The following is a 15803-nucleotide window of genomic DNA, read 5'->3' as shown; positions in this document are numbered from 1 at the left end:
CAGGCCTACTGTTTTAAAACAGCACACTGTAAATTATGCACTTTACACACACACACACACACACACACACACACACACACACACACACACACACACACACACACACACACACACACACACACACACACACACACGCACACACACACACACACACGACTGCATGAACACACTCACACACTTTCAGAGCAGCTAATAAACTTGATTTTATGAGAATCAGGTGACTAAAGCCCCTGATCTTGAGCAGAGGAGACACTAGGGCCACCCAGCTTTAACACACACACACACACACACACACACACACACACACACACACACACACACACACACACACACACACACACACACACACACACACTAGCGTACTTCTTTTAAATGGAGCATGTAAGACACACGTGTCAAACTCAAGGCCTGGAGGCCAAATCCGGCCCTTTGAAGCATTCAATGTGGCCCACAGCATAAAATAAAAAATACAAAAAAAACAACTCAGTTCAACTCTACAATATTTGCAGGACTCAGTTTTCCCACGATTAAATCACATGATGGCAGTCATAATTTTTTTTAATCTCAAATTGCATTTATTTTTCAAATCCTGAAATTTCTCACAAACAATCTGACAATTTTTCCTTAAAATTACACATAAATTGGTCACAATATTAAGGATTTTGAGGTGAAAATCATTTATCCATCATTTAATGCTTGAATATTGTTGACATCTCATTGGTTACATGTAGAAGTCAAAGCTTGGCTACATTAATGTTGAAATGTATTTTTTCCTCTATTTAAAATCTGTGGCCCACATGAAATCAAACTGGTCCATTTTTGGGCCCTGAGCGAAACTGAGTTTGACTGCCTTTATGTACCAAAAAGTTCACCAAACTGCACATCATGAACTATCAAATATTACAGCACGAACTATGATGGGACAAGTTTTTTCCTTTAAAACATTAAAGCAGGAGACGGTCTGTCTGGCAAGGTTGACCAACATGTTGTTCTTTTCTCTAAAACACAATTAACTGTTCAGAAAATCCAACCATTTGTTTAAAAAAGGCAAACGGCAGGAGTTTAATAAGAAATACGCAACAAAGGGACAAATGGAAATAGTTGCTGGGACTTTTAGAAGCAATACGTCACAGGCAGAGGATTACCCTGATGTCCAAATAAGTTTGAAATGATTCCATGCACAGTGACTTCAGAGGCATGTTGGTGTTAAAAAAAAGAAGATAAATGTTGGTGACTACCTGTGAATGCTTTGTTCAGACCAATGAGTCACATTCCCTCCTCCCTCTGGTCTCTCACGGGTCCATCTTCCTGATGCCCTCACTACTTAAAGGGATCCTGCACTGTTTTTACTATTATGTTCTAAAACCTTTAAAATGTGCTTATTAGAAGATCTGTGATTAACAAAACGCATTATTTTGCACCATATTTGTTTTGTTTGGGACTAGTTTACCGTTTGAGAGCGTGTGTGCCGCCATGTTGAAAAAATGTCATTGATGACCAGTGTTGGGAACGTTACTTTAAAAAAAGTAATTAGTTGTATAAAAATGAACTGAGTTAGTAACTGAATTACTTTATAATAAAAGTAACTCACTTCCAAGGAACTATTCGTGTTATTGTACGTTCATGTACAATAACGCATGTACGTTCTTTTCTTTGACCACAATTAATATAAAGTAGTGTTTGTATCGTCACCTTAAAAATGACAACTTTTCACCAGACTGCTCCACGCTCACCATCTCTGCTGATTCATCAAATCTGTAGTGTGTGTGTGTGTGTGTGTGTGTGCTGGCACATGTGTAAAAACAATGGCTCTGATTGGCTACCATGAAACATGACACCGCCTTAGCCAATCATAATCTCTCACCTTGTTTTTAACCCACCTCCTCACTACAGCTGTGTATGAAGCCAGAGGTGTTTTCAGAGTTTATTCAATCATTACATGTAACGCACCGTATTTAACGTTCAGTAACGTTAACGGCGTTGTAACGGTGTAAAAAGAAGTTAAATTGCGCCAATCGCCACTTTTAATCTATTGAGTTCTATAAGAAGTGAAGAATTCAGGATCATTTTTAGTGCAACACAAAGGTACAATCGCTGACAGAAAATGTTGACATGCTAATATTGTTGAAAAACCGCATGTTCATAGCTTAATCTTTTTTTTTTTTTTAATCTTGTTAAAAATGTTGTTCATGCACAGAGAGGAATATTGTTTGAAGAACAATGACATGATTTGGTTTTAATTTTAAACTGTCATGAATTGTCAATCTGTTTTTGTGTTATGTTTGCACAGTGGCACTTTGCACTTTAAACAGGAAAAATTGGTCTATATCATTGTTTATTTTATTTTTTATATTACTATTGAGTTGAAATTATGTAATTTTTCTTTTTGTCCTTTTTCCATTTTAAGCATATTGTCTGGTTACAGTGAGCCCGTTATTGTCTACTGTATTGTATTGTGAACACGTTCTATCGTCCCAGCCCTAGTTCTTAAACGATGAGGCCCAGGGACCGTCTACAAAGTGCAACACTGAAAGGGAATAAGGAAACGTCATCAATAAAATCAATAACTTCACTATCATGTTGCTCTGCGGGATGCTGGCGGGGTGCCTTGGAGCTGGGGGTTGGGGTCGGTGGCGGGATACGCTGGGTGTTCGTCTCCTTGGGGCTTTCTCGGATGTGTGTGTGGGGGGCGGTAGCTGCTTCTCGGCCTGGGATCTCGGGTGCATCTGGGGGGCTGCTCGGCCGTGGGGGGTGGCCTGGGGCTCCTTGCCCCCCACTCTTTCTGCTGGCCTGGCTGCATCTGTGGGCCCGGGGCGTCTCCTGGCTTTGCAGTAGCGATTTTTGCACATACATTGGTCAATGATGCACTGGCACGCCTTGGGATGTGAGATAAAACTCATACTGGGCTTAACTTTAGACACGTTAATCCCAAATACCTGCTTTAGGTACTACCATTCACTCATTCCCCCTGTCCACAGCCACCACCATTATAGCTAAGCTTCACACTTGTCACTATACTGGCTGGATTACACAACATAATAAGCACAATATGTTCTACTACAACTTCACATCTCACTCTCACTGTAAAATAATCTATTCTTCCCCACCCTTTCTATTTCCTGTCTTGAGTTTCTCCTCCCTGCTCCCTTCCCCCTCCCCTTCCCCCTCCCCCTCCACCTAGGTGTAACACTGCTCTTCCTTTTTATATCCTCCTTATAATAAAATGTTTCTTACCCTTCCTTAGGGAGGGCTGGTGATGGTCACAATTAAGCAATAAAATAAATCAATTTATTTTATTCCAATAACAAAACATGCATTGCTGTCTCATAATGATTGCACTTCTTGTAGTGTTGACCTTTGACAGTATGTGCAGACAAGTGGAAAAAAAAAAGATAAATAGATCTTTTATAATATAAAATAATAGAAAAGATCTATCTAGGGGTGTCAAACTCAGTTTAGTTCAGGGGCCAAATAAGGACCAGTTTGATCTGAAGTGGGCAGCAGATTTCAGGCCAAAAAAAAGTTTCCACTTCCACACATACATAATGTGTAAAAAATATATAAAATGACGACAATATCAAGAATTAAGTGACAGCTGTCAGTCCCTGTAGGAACTGTGCTTTAAATTTCTTAGATTTTTTCTTTTTACCCATTTTTTGTGTAATTTAAAGCAAGTTTTTGAAAAAAATCTTTTTCTTTTAACTTGTTTTTTTTTTTTTTTTTAATCAATTTGTGAATAAAAAGACTGCTATCATGTGATATAAGTTTGGGAACACTGTAAGCCCTGCAAATATTGTGGAGTTTCATTAAATGTCTTGTAGGGGCTTACATATATATAACGAAATCAATATAACTAATATACAATATATATATATATATATATATATATATATATATATATATATATATATATATATATATATATATATAATTACACAATAATTATTGTTTGTCAATCATTTTTACTTTTTCCTACGGGCCACATTGGATGCTCTATAGGGCCGAAGTCTTGAGTTTGACACGCATTTTATATAGTGCTTTTAAAAAATAGATAAGAAAAAATCCCTGCACTTGTGTCTCTCTAGTTTTTGTTTTAATGTTTCTTTAAAAGATCAGTGTGTGTGTGTGTGTGTCTCATGAGTCAAAGGTGAATCTATTTAGATCAGAAATGTAACCCAGAAATAGAGCACACGTCACAGCCGTGAGGTCAAAGGGCACGTTGCTGTGTTTTTGACTCTCTTTGTGTGTGTGTGTGTGTGTGTGTGTGTGTGTGTGTGTGTGTGTGTACGTCTACACTCTTTGACCTAGGCACAAGCCGAGGTCAAAGGTCATTAACTTTCTATCTGCCTATTTTAAAACTCTGACCCTGTGTGACCTTTGTGATCCTCTAAGCACAAACTAAACACAGAAATGAGTGTTTAGACGTCTTTCTGCTCAAACTCTGAAATGCGTTTTGATTCGTGTTGAGAGTCTATGGACGAAACAGATATTTGACGTGTTGATAGGATTCAGTTACAGTTCAACACAGGCAAAGGAAAGGAACACAGCTGAGTGTTAAACTTCATAAAATGTTGTATGTATTTGCTACATAAGTATACTATTACAATTATTAAAGAATTATTCAATATTTGTATAATATAAAGGCAAGGCAGGAAAGGCAAATTTATTGTATAGCGCATTTCATACACAAGGCAATTCAATGTGCTTTACATCACTAGCTGCATTTCCATTACCCTTGGAAATATGCAAAATCTAAATATCTTGATAAAAAACTGGTATTGGAAAATTACTGCCACATTAGACATGAAACAACAAAGGAACACAGAGTGTTCTAAGGAGGTTTGCAGCGTCCGTCTTCCTGCAGCGAAGTCTCACAGGATGAGATTTCATGGGAGTTGCCAGGCTCCATAACAACGTTCAATGGAAACACGTTCAAAGCGCAATTATACTTTGTCGACATTTAGAACCCTAACCCATACCCAACCCTTGGGGGGCTGGATGGTGGGGCTGGGGGTGGAGGGTGCCGCCGCCTGTGCTACTAAGTAGCACTGGGTCCTCGGCTCCTTGGTGCTTTCTAGGATGTGTATGTGGGGGGCAGTGGCTGCCTCTTGGCTTGGTGTCTTGGGGCGTCTGGGGGGCTGCTCGGCTGTGGGGGGTTGCCTGGGCTCCCTGGCCCCCACTCTTTCTGCTAGCCTGGCTGCATCTTCAGGTCCGGGGCAGCGCTTGGGTTTGCAGTGGCGGTTTCTTGCACATACATCGGTCTACAGTGCACTAGCATGCCTTGGACTGTGGGATAAAACTCGTAGTGGGCTTAACTTTAGACACGTTGATCCCAAATACCTGTTTTAAGTATTACCACTCCCTCCTTCCCTCTGTCCACAGTCACCACCATGATACCTAAGCCTCACACCAACAACTTCACATCTCACTCTCACTTTATAATAATCAACTCTTCCCCACCCTTCCATTTTTCTACTTTGAATCTCTCCTCCCTGCTCCCTTCCCCCTCACCCAGGTGCAACACTGCTCTCCCTTTTGATATTCTCCCTTTAATAAAGTGTTTCTTACCCTTCCTTAGGGAGGGCTGGTGATGGTCACAATTATGCAATAAAATAAATTAATTTCTTTAATTGCAATAACAAAACATGCATTGCTGTCTATAAGAGATTGCACTTCTTGTAGTGTTGACCTCTGACAGCATGTGCAGAAAAGAAAAAAAATGAATAAATAAATAAGTAATGATCCGCGCATCATTAGTGAAGCTCTTGTGCTTCATGTTCAGATGAAGCCTGTTCCGTCTGCCGCGATGTCCGTGTGTTTAATAAGTCAATGTGTTCGTGTGAATGTCCTCATGTTTATGCCTCCATCCATCTACTCTTTTCATTATGTCCACTTCTTTTAAGGCTCTTTTTAAATAAATAGTCTCTGCTCTAGTCTGGGCGTCCATCCTGGACTATGTCTTCACCAGCGCGTCATCGCGGCAATTTTAGTTAACTTAAAACAGAATTAAGTGTTTAACAAGAAATAGGAACTATTTAATTCTGAATTAAAATAAGAATAAACCAGCCACCTAATTTGGATTTAAGTTTAATTCGGATTTAAATTTGCATTAGGATTAAGTGTTTACAAGGTCAGTTTAAAGACAATTGATCTTTTTTCTGCTTTAAAGAGGAATTAAAGCTCCCACCTGTAAAAGGTGGCCGGTCAGTGCCTTGTAAGGAAGTATTAAAATCTTAAAATCAGTCCTACTTTAAACTGGAAGCCAGTGGAGGGATCTGAAGACAGCAGTGTTCAAACCTTTTTACTTCTAGTCAGGACTCTAGCAGCAGCATTTTGAAAGGCCAGTAAATAAACTATTACAGTAGTCCAGTCTACCTGAAATAAATGCATGAACTATTTTTTCTATTTCAAATGTTGACAGAATGTCTGTAATTTTTTATATGTTTTTCAGATGATAACATGCAGATTGTGTGATTTGAAATTTAAATCATTGTCCAGTATCACTCTAAGGTTTTTTGCTTGATTGTTTGTGTTTAAAGAGATTAAAATGAGAAGAGCAGCAACTTTTTGTCTTTCAGTTTTTGGAGCAAAAAATGATCATTTCTGTTGTGTCTCTGTTGAGATGAAGAAAATTGTCTTACAACCAAGTGTTTAAATCATCGAGACACTGAGTAAGGCAGTTTATGGGACTAAGGTCATCTGAGGATAGTGATATGTAAAGTTGTGAACCATCTGCATAGTTAATATTGTATTTCTGAGTGACCAGCGGAAGTGGGAGCATGTCGAGGTTAAATAACAGTGGTCCAAGAATGGAACCTTGAGGCACTCCATACTTAATACTCACTTTATTTGAGTGGAAATCCCCAATAAAAACAAAGAACTGCCTTTCTTGGAGGTATGTTTTAACCCAGTTTAGGGCTGTTCCAGACAGCCCCACCCATTCTGTTAATCTGTTTAATAAAATGCTGTGATCCACCGGATCAAATACTGCAGAACAACAACTGATACTATGTTGGAATCTGTGCTTACTTTGATATCATTTAAAACTTTGAGTAGGGCTGTCTCTGTGCTATGGAGGGATCTGAAACCTGACTGATAAATGTCTAGAATATTACTGGTGGTCAAGTAACTGTTGAGCTGAGAGTAGACTGATTTTTCAAGTATTTTACTGAGAAATGGTAAGTTGGAGATGGGTCTAATATGATACAACAGTAACTGTTGTATCATATTATTTTTTACAAGAAGTTTGACGACAGCTGTTTTTAGAGATGAGGTGAATATGCCAGAGTATTCACATCCATGCATGTGTACATTGATCTGAGTCTTTCTCGCGCTAATCAAAACACATCAGCTAATTTACTGCACAACGTCTGAACCTGGCCCGAGCTCGTGGTATAACCATCGAAATTAAGCCCAAATTTAATTTAGTTTAATGGGGGCAGTATTATGAAAAAATCCCTTTCTAATGGTTTTGCTACAGTGATATACATCCCTTTAGCCTCATTCAGAGGGCCAAAGTTGAAAAAGTTCTGTTTCCTCCCTCCCTTGTTATTCCACATTTTGTAAAATGTCAGCTCCAAACAGGCGAGTTGGATTTTTCCGCAACTTGAGGTCACCTAGTGGAAACTCCTGCTCCTGACAATACTGGCTCCTCCTCCCCTATAAGAATGTGAGCTCCCGGAGGAGTTCCATTTTTAGTAACCGTTATATCGCCTCGTATCACCTTTGACTTAATGTGACATGTTTGTGACACAATGCAACGCAGCAATTGGACAAAACTAATGATTATCACCTTAAATAAACTATTCCTGTAGTTTATAGACATGAGGAGGAGAAGAAAGTGACTAAGCAGCTTAACACTACGGGGAGTGTTTGAAGCAGCTGAATTACTCCGCTGCTGCTGCTGTGAGACCCTGAAGCGCTGAGACGGACTCACAATCACAATAGCCGCTTAAATATCCATGTGTTTTACAGTAATGTGCAATCTTTTGGCTGAAAACAATAACAACAGTGTGTGGATAGCACACTGTTGTAGATAGCAAAGACACACACACAACTATTTTTCACTGTATTTATGATTTGAAAACTTTTCTTATATTTTTACTTTTTATGTTTTTGAAAATTATGTATTTTTGTTCAACTTTGCATGGTGATAAATTAAGAAATGTGCAGTTTTTTTTAGTTTGAGTTCAAATAGTTTGTCAGAATGTTATAGGAAAATATATTTGCTGAAAAAAATATTGACAATTTCAATAAAAGAATAATAATCTGTATTTTGACTAATCTGTTTTTTCCTCCAAAATATGATCTCTATGTATTGGAATTGAAAGGAGTTCAGTACGTCATTACATCACAATGTTTGATCTGAGGTTTATGTTTATTTTTTGTTGGTTAAGTGTGTCTTGGTGTACACCCCTAGTTTGATGTTATTTCTTTACTTCCTTTAGTAATTATAGCAGTGGATATTTACTTCTTCTATCACTGAGGAAACAAAAAAGACTAAAACTTTTCAAAGGCACTATTGTTCGTTCTCTCTCTCATTTACTCTTACTCGTGTGTTTTTGTCTCTTTCCTCTGTAGTCTAAACAAACCTGTTATCTACCTCATTATTAGATAATGGATGACAACAACTCACATGACTTACGGTCAGCAGAACCTGAGCTTTAGCTGGAGTGGTTCAAATCTACAAACATCTACACAGACATTTTTCTCCGAGATTCTATACAATGAATGAATGGTTGCCACGGTAACACATCGAGTGTTTCTCTGGTTTCAATCCAACGCTGAAACAAACGTGCTTGTTTGAATCAAGTCAAACACGGTAGAAATTACCTTCAGACTGACTTTTGTCACTGTGAAGTTTGTTTGCTAATATACATCCAAACCCCCTCACCCACACACACACACACACACACACACACACACACACACACACACACACACACACACACACACACACACACACACACACACACACACACACACACACACACACACACACACACACACACACTTAGTCAATGACATGCCCTTGGTGCCATGTCTGGCGCCGGTGATTACGCTGTTAAGCCAAATCAGTTTCCTGTGTTTGCTTTGATGGATGCCATCATCTTCTTCATAGATTTAAAACAGGTAAGTGTGTCATTTAGCTACACACAAACACACACTACCTCCATTTAGCTACACACAAACACACACTACCTCCATTTAGCTACACACAAACACACACTACCTCCATTTAGCTACACACAAACACACATTATCACCATTTAGCTACACACAAACACACACCACCTCCATTTAGTTACACACAAACACACATTATCACCATTTAGCTACACACAAACACACACCACCTCCATTTAGCTACACACAAACACACATTATCATCATTTAGCTACACACAAACACACACTACCTCCATTTAGTTACACACAAACACACACCACCTCCATTTAGCTACACACAAACACACACTACCTCCATTTAGCTACACACAAACACACACTACCTCCATTTAGCTACACACAAACACACACTACCTCCATTTAGCTACACACAAACACACATTATCACCATTTAGCTACACACAAACACACACTACCTCCATTTAGCTACACACAAACACACACTACCTCCATTTAGCTACACACAAACACACATTATCACCATTTAGCTACACACAAACACACACTACCTCCATTTAGCTACACACAAACACACACTACCTCCATTTAGCTACACACAAACACACACTACCTCCATTTAGCTACACACAAACACACACTACCTCCATTTAGCTACACAGAAACACACATTATCACCATTTAGCTACACACAAACACACACCACCTCCATTTAGCTACACACAAACACACATTATCATCATTTAGCTACACACAAACACACACTACCTCCATTTAGCTACACACAAACACACACTACCTCCATTTAGCTACACACAAACACACACTACCTCCATTTAGCTACACACAAACACACATTATCACCATTTAGCTACACACAAACACACACCACCTCCATTTAGCTACACACAAACACACATTATCATCATTTAGCTACACACAAACACACACTACCTCCATTTAGTTACACACAAACACACACCACCTCCATTTAGCTACACACAAACACACACTACCTCCATTTAGCTACACACAAACACACACTACCTCCATTTAGCTACACACAAACACACACTACCTCCATTTAGCTACACACAAACACACATTATCACCATTTAGCTACACACAAACACACACTACCTCCATTTAGCTACACACAAACACACACTACCTCCATTTAGCTACACACAAACACACATTATCACCATTTAGCTACACACAAACACACACTACCTCCATTTAGCTACACACAAACACACACTACCTCCATTTAGCTACACACAAACACACACTACCTCCATTTAGCTACACACAAACACACACTACCTCCATTTAGCTACACACAAACACACACTACCTCCATTTAGCTACACACAAACACACACTACCTCCATTTAGCTACACACAAACACACATTATCACCATTTAGTTACACACAAACACACACTACCTCCATTTAGTTACACACAAACACACACTACCTCCATTTAGCTCCACACAAACACACATTATCACCATTTAGTTACACACAAACACACACCACCTTCATTTAGCTACACACAAACACACACTACCTCCATTTAGCTACACACAAACACACATTATCACCATTTAGCTACACACAAACACACATTATCACCATTTAGTTACACACAAACACACACCACCTCCATTTAGCTACACACAAACACACACATTTGTGCGAGAAGTGGAACTACTTCCATTATTAAGGTTTTCTACAGTGAGTAAAAACAAAAGCTAATGCACGGACTTATACAGCATCATGTGACACAAAATCAGAATCTCTTTACAATTCAACATAATCACAGTTAGTGTGCTGTCACTTTAAGAGCCTTAGGAGTCCATTTGGTTGAGTCAATCCTCTCTTTTTATATTTCATTCATCTTGTCGTGTTTCATATGTGACCTTTCATCTATTTATTTATTCATTCATTCCTTCATATCTGTCCATCTATTTATTCAATATTTCATCTATTTATCTTTTTGTTTGTTTGTTTAATTCCATATATGTCCTTTTATTGATTGATTGATATATTTGTTCATCTATTTATCATTTATCTATTTGTTTGCTTGTTTGTTTATTCCCATATTTGTCCTTTTACCTATTTATTTATTTATTTATTATTAATGCATCAGCCCTTTCAGAATAATGCTTTGTGGGCATTGAAACATGTTTAACACTTTCCCAGCGTGAGCTCAACTCCTATTTAGATGTAACAATGGCAGTGGTTTTTGTAACTATATGTAAATGTATTTCTGAAAAGTAGAATCCTTTAAAAAATATATCTTTGAAAATAAACAATACAAACTAAAAAAAAAAGTAGTAAAACTGTTGCCTGATGAGCTTTATATTAATTTGAAATTCCTTTCAATCTCATCCTCATGCTTTATCTCACATCATCTGACTCTTCCAATCCACAAATGTTTCTTTGAGCCTGATTCACCAAGATTTCAAGTAAAGAATTCAGCATTTCCTACAAGCTTCAATATGTTTACCTGCACTATTTCCTGACCTGTTGTCAGGGGCGGAGCTACGTTTGGGCCAGCTCACAGCTGTGCAATGGTTTGAAAAAAAAATGTGATGCAATACATTAGTTCCCCTCTAAGCACATTTTCCATAGGACACATTTCACTGCCGCACCAAACATACTTTGAGCAGGAGGAGAGCAAAGCTGCGTCCAAATAGTCCCTCCTATCTCCTTTCCTATCCAGTTTTCCTTCATCCCCGGAAGTGTTTAGGTGGTGGCCATGATAAAGAACGTCCAAGTTCTCTTTAAGCTCAGGAAAGGAGGCTCAATGCTTCCTTTATAACCTCCTTTAGCCTAGGAAAAACTGATGCATCCTTTACCAAAGGAGACGAGATTTTGCTGACCCACAAGTCCTTGCGGCGACAACTTTTAAACGGAAACTCACGATGACCGTACCAATGCAATGATATGCCTTGGACAACTTTAAATAAATGACCCATATCTTATTATATGTAAGACATCAGATTATAACTGATGTAAAACAAACACTCTGTGGTTCAAGAAAAAGGGATCAGAGACATTTTTAGCCACATTAGGCTGCGTGTGTATAGTCCCCCCTATCTCCTTTCCTATCCGCTTTTCCATAACCCCGTGGATGACATCACGTGGTTAAGGAAAGGTGTTAGGAGAGGAGTTATGTAAAGGCTATCACGTTTGTTTTGACAATCAGACGCACTTTCTGTGGCTAAAAAATTCTCTGATCCCTTTTTCTAAAACCACAGTGTCTGTTTTATGTTGTATCAGACCAAAAGTATCTTTTAAAGCATACAGTTCTTTGACAGTATTGTCCATGTTATTGTTTACATGAATATTTAAGTCACCTGTTATTATTAAAAAGTTATATTCAGTGCATACAACTGACAGCAGTTCAGTAAACTCGTCCATGAATTCTCCAGAAAGTTTTGGGGGTCTATAAATGACTAAAGACAGAACTCTTGAATCACCCTTCAGTAAGAACGACATATATTCAAAGGAGATAAAATCACCAAATGTTATTTCTTTGCACTGAAATATTGATTTAAAGATGGCAGCAACTCCACCACCTTTCCTGCTCGGGTGTGCGTTTCCCTTTAAATGTGTTGCCACTAGGAATTATGGGTCAGAATTATCTCATCTCCTTTGGTAAAGGATGCATCAGTGTTTCCATGGCTGAAGGAGATTATAAAGGAAGCATTGAGCCTCCTTTCCTGATCTTAAAGAGAACTGGGACGTTCTTTATCATGGCCACCACTTAAACACTTCCGGGGGTGAAGGAACAGTGCACAGAAAAGGAGATAGGAGGAAATATTTGGACGCAGCCTACGTCTGACATCATCACTGGAACATCGGGATGACATCATCATTTTGGAGGTAAGACCAATGTTCCAATGTTATAATGTTATAACTGATGACATCATCGCCGTAGAGAGCTAGGACTGATGACATCATCACTGAGTCCTTCAACTCAGGAGGTGGGGTGTTGGGGTCGGGCATCCAAACAAATCCAATGTTGCACACCCTTGAACCAAGCAGCAGCCATGTTGAAACTCTCAGCTCTGTCTGTCCCTGAACCGCAGAGATATTTGAGCCACAGACAGACTGACATACAGACACACAGACAGAGATTCCTTGCTTAGATAGATAGATAGATAGATAGATAGATAGATAGATAGATAGATAGATAGATAGATAGATAGATAGATAGATAGATAGATAGATAGATAGAATGATAGATAGATAGACAGATAGATAGATAGATAGATAGATAGATAGATAGACAGACAGACAGACAGATAGATAGATAGATAGACAGACAGACAGATAGATAGATAGATAGATAGATAGATAGATAGATAGAATGATAGATAGATAGACAGATAGATAGATAGATAGATAGATAGATAGATAGATAGATAGATAGATAGATAGATAGATATCTAATAACAGGATTAAATAAATAATACTTTCTCTGTTAAGGTGATTCTAATTGTATAAAACACAAACTGAGTCACTCTTTACATTTGTATTAAAATACACAATTATCTTAAAATGAGGTTAAACTACAATGAAATAAATTAATAGACCGCTGTTATCATGCAACTACTCTTTCTTGTTAAGCTAGTATTTTATTTGTTTCTGTTAGCGCTAGCTGCTAACATACCTTAGCAATGGTCGCTCTGCTTGCTTGTTCGATCACGCACGTCTTGGGTACAATTGACCATGATGGTCTTAAACACTGGCTTTTCCTCCTCTTCTTTACGTTTTTTTTTCCCTTGACACCAGATATTTAGTTTGGTCGTTTAAACATGATGACGTCATTTGCCGCACACACGCATCACACTGAGTCACGCCTTGGCCAACCTTCCACAGGTGTCAATCATTAAAACTATTTAATAATAATACTATCAAATTTAGTATGCTAATAATATCAGCACGTTGGTTGTTATATTCTTTTTTTTTTTATTCGTCAGCCATGCAGACCAATTGGATGCAGTGTGCAGCGTATGGTCGGAGCACTGACAGGCTGACCCCCCACCCCTTCAACCTCTGCAGCCATGCTGGCAGCACTCATACGTCTATGACGCTGAGCATGTGCACTTCCCTTCTTTGGTTGACCATGGCGAGGCCTGTTCTGAGTGGAACCTGTCCTATGTTCTTAGCCACCGTGCTGCAGCTCAGTTTCATTTTCATGTAGAGCAACAATTCTTGTTTGCAGATCCTCAGAGTTCTGTGACTAGTTTGCATTGTATTAAAGTGTAATGTCTTCAGTGTTTATAATTACATATTTGCAGAAGTGGGAGGGGTGTACTAATTTTTGTGAGATACTGTGAGATTTACACATTTTTCTTGGTTTCTTTCTTTTAAAACACTAAATACCTCCACATAAACTATCAATACAATCTCTTTTATCACGTAGGACATGATGTATATGGTATTTGCTCACTATTATCGTTATGTTACAATGTTTTTGTTACTAATTTGCTCGTTTTGTGTGGTTTTAAAGCGACTGCAGCTGGTTTCTCAGGAGATTCCTGCCATACATCACAGAGCAATGAACTACTGCTGTGTTTTTGTATCCTGCTCCCTGTTTTCCTCGTGACTCCTTGTGCCCTTTTGGATTTTTTAGTTTTTTGGTGGGTTTGAGAATTAAATTTGGACAATCATTATGAAAACAAGGCCTACCTGCTGCCTCAATCTGTCTCTGCATTTGGGTCTTCATCCTCAACTCCAAATCATGACAACTTAAGCCATCTCAGACTTTGCGGGAGCGCGCCCCAAAGTCAGTGAGTGTATGAGTATGGACATTGGGATTGGGCCCAACAGAGCTTCCTAAAGATTATCTTCTGGCTGCATCTGAATAGTCCCTCCTATTTCCTTTCCTAACCACTTTTCTTTACCTTCCGGAAGTCTTTAAGTGGCGGCCATGATGAGGAGCGTTCCAATTCTTTTTAAGCTGAGGAGAGGAGACTCAATGCTTCCTTTATGACCTACATTATCCTCGGAAACACATCCTTTACCAAAGGAGACCACATAATACTGTCCCACAATTCATTGCGGCAACAACATTTAAAGGGACCTGCTCATCAGTGTTCACAGAAACTCACGAAGACCGACAAGTAACGGAGATCATAACTTACCAATGCAATAATATGCCCAAAACAACTTTAAATAAATAATCTAAAACTCATTTTTTATTATATGTGAGACATATTATCAGATTATAAGTGACATAAAACAGACATTCTGTTGTTCAAGAAAAAGGGATCAGAGACATTTTTAGTCACATTATTATTTATTAGTAATATAATTCATATTAGTGAGTAGAAGGTGAATGTGATCAAACATTCTCAATGTGACGTTCTTTTAGTTTCACTTTAGTTCCTCGTAGCCTGTTAGCCTCTTTTCCTTTGCTTTACATTCAAACCTTGTGATATTTCAGATTATATCAGCGGAAAGTGTTATAAATGTGCTTTTAGTCCATTTTAGGAAATGTGTAGTTTTGTCATCACAACAGACCTCACTAACCGTCGTGGTCGTCAGATTATTACGTCACCTAGTGGAAGTGTGTCCTTTACGTAACTTTTTTAGGAAGTCTCCTAACACATTTGGAGAAAAGTGGATAGGAAAGG

The 15803-nt window shown here is 38.5% G+C and overlaps 1 long non-coding RNA gene across 1 annotated transcript; it reads left to right on the top strand.

Annotated features, from left to right (window-relative positions):
* Positions 1–1321: 1321 nt before the first annotated feature.
* On the top strand, positions 1322–12904 carry LOC114465337 (uncharacterized). The gene is made up of 3 exons (XR_003674299.1): positions 1322–1433; positions 8839–8848; positions 12894–12904. It is a non-coding gene; the product is annotated as an uncharacterized LOC114465337 (long non-coding RNA).
* The last annotated feature ends 2899 nt before the right edge of the window (positions 12905–15803 follow it).

Source organism: Gouania willdenowi, chromosome 1 (genome assembly GCF_900634775.1).
Source record: "Gouania willdenowi chromosome 1, fGouWil2.1, whole genome shotgun sequence".
Taxonomy (NCBI): Eukaryota; Metazoa; Chordata; class Actinopteri; order Blenniiformes; family Gobiesocidae; genus Gouania; species Gouania willdenowi.
The sequence above is the reverse complement of the archived record's forward strand: the minus strand, read 5'-3'. Positions and strand labels throughout refer to the sequence as shown.